Source organism: Condylura cristata, unplaced genomic scaffold (genome assembly GCF_000260355.1).
Source record: "Condylura cristata isolate star-nosed mole 26May11 unplaced genomic scaffold, ConCri1.0 scaffold00035, whole genome shotgun sequence".
Lineage (NCBI taxonomy): Eukaryota > Metazoa > Chordata > Mammalia > Eulipotyphla > Talpidae > Condylura > Condylura cristata.
The window spans coordinates 8,681,285-8,683,914 of NW_004567136.1; positions in this window are offsets into that span (position 1 = coordinate 8,681,285).

Consider the following 2,630-nt stretch of genomic DNA (forward strand, 5'->3'; position numbering starts at 1 on the left):
TCTTTCTTTCTTTCTTTCTTTCTTTCTTTCTTTCTTTCTTTCTTTCTTTCTTTCTTTCTTTCTTTCTTTCTTTCTTTCTTTCTTTCTTTTTTTGTCCTTCATGCAAGAGATACACTGGTGTCACTGGTGTGAAATGTCTGAGTGAGGAAGCATCAGCCTCTATGTTTTTCATGCTGCTAATTCTTTGGAAATTTATGAGTAAAAGGTATAATGGCACTTCTAGTCCTTCCAAACAGACCTACAGGTAGAGCAAAGAACCCAATGAAAAGGACTTACCTCTCATTAACCTGCTTGAATCAAGAAAGGGGATTAATATACATACATACCTGAGTGTGTGTGTGTATGATTCAATAGATAAAGTTTTGAGTAGATAAGCCAAGAAATAATAGTAGAAGCAACATTTTTAGAGGTTATAGAAGGAATCACAATAAAAGAAAGGAAGGAATTCAGGGTTCTGGGAACAGAAATGGACTGAGACAGGCTGCTTCGAACCTTGTCTTATTATATGCCTTTTCTTAAAAAATATTCTAATTTATAATTTGATAGTATTACATTTTTATTTCCAAAAAAAAAAAAAAAATGGAAGAACACGAGAGACAGCAGGGAGGCGAGAAGGAGAAAGAGAGAAAGAGGTTACAGATGATCAATGAAGAGCTTCTAGAAGCTTCTGTAAGGAGGAAAGCAGATTGTTAGAAGGATGAGGAACAATGATGATTGCATTGAAATATGTTCGTGTTCATGGTAAAAGACCAAGGAGAGGCCAGACAGAAAAATGCAGAGAATTCTTTTCCCAGTCTCCCCAAGCCTGGGTTCCTGAGATCCTCCGGCCTTCGGGCCCTGGAACAGTAAAAGTCTGGAGCTAGGTGTTAGCCCCAAACCCCTCCAGGCTTCAGGTCAGAAAGCTAGGTCTCCCCACCCCCAACATTGTACCCCAGCAATGAGCCCCAAGGGAAATCTTTCCTTCAACCTGCCTGTTTAGCTAATTTCTGTTTTCTCCCAGATTTTACCACTCTGTCACCAAAAGTTGTTGTTCTAGAACAAAACTTTTCAGTCCAGAACCAAAAGTTGAAATTACTACATTTCCTGTGATATTTATCAGAAAAGGTTTGTTTTATTCATCAGTTACTCTTCATATTTTTATCTATGCAGATTTTTAAAAATGAAATTGCTTTCAATATTTACACCTAGCTTTTTTAAAAGATCCATTTATTATGCATACAGAAAAGGGGTATAGGCCAGAGGTGCAGGGGTGGTGAGGATTCACCAGAGACAGAGTGGGGAGCTGAACAGAACAGTGTACTGTTGAGGGGAGCAGTAGGCGAGACAGGAGGTGTCTGCCTTGCCATGTGGGTCAGCTCCCTGGCTGGGGATCGAACTTGCACTGAAGCTTCTGCAATCAGCTTCACAGGGCTGTGCCTTCACCTGGTGTGCACGAGGGAGGGCCCTACAAGTAGCTTTTTCTTTAAAGAACATGTAAGATAGAAATGTTGGTGAATGGTATGATTTTTCTTTTCATTGGTAGCCAAGACATTGGGATGCTGGGATTAGCTGAAGGCTATCGATTTTGGTTCGATTTTTAGGAGTGAAAAAGTGGGTTATGAGACCCCAATGCATACAGCGTTCTACTAAAATGGAATATTCCTGGTCTAAATATATACATTCTGGGTCATTCCAAAGAGCAGGCGATGGATACTGGAACTGTGTCAGTCCCTACTGGTCCCAGAATGACCTGGAACTTGCAAGGCTCAGGGACCTGAGCGTTGCATTCTGGTTTCTCTTGGAGCGAGAACAGGAGCCAAGGGGGGGAGGGCAGAGGCACTGGCTGCTCTCAGGTGACGCTAACAATTGACACAGAAAAAAGGGAGAAGTTAAAGTCTTTTCCCCTTCTCTTTTGGCCCCAGTCTCTTTGATTCAATAGGAAGAAAGCGTATTGGAAGATAATTGGAAGCCAGGGTGAGGTGCATGGGGGTGGGGTGCTGAGATTATATTCCCGATTGCGCTAAAGTGTGGAGACTCCAGGCTAAGCTGAACTATTCTCTAGGAGCTGAGAACCTTGGGGACGAGTATCAGGTCTTTTGCTGTTGGTGAGGCATTGAGAAGAATAAAAAAGGGAAAAGATGGGCTCTGAGTTGGGAATTGGACCTGAGTGGCTCTAATCTTATAAGAGATAACAATAATTGATATTATAAATTACATTTAGAGCATGCATCTATTTTAATTATTTTATTAATGATAGTTGTAAGAATGGCTATCACTTGTTGAGTTTTGGGATTTGCTAGCAACTGTGCCGAGCAGGTGAATGATATCCTTGAAAGTTTTCCATCAGGCACTTGATTCACCTGGGCAGTAATTACAGACATACAGAAAAAGTAGTTTGGAGGGGGGGAGTTGCTGAGAAGCTAGTCAAGGCATAACCTTATTAAATAGTAAATAACCAATCTCTGTAAAATTGGGAAAGATGACAGAATAGGTTAGTGTACAGAAAAAGTTTTGGCAGGATGGATTATAGACCTTCTCTATAAGAATAGAAGGCATTTATAAACCCACGAGTTTATGGACACCTAATTTTTGACAAAGGAGCAAAGAAGATACAATGGAACAAAGAAAATTTGTTCAGCAAGTGGTGCTGG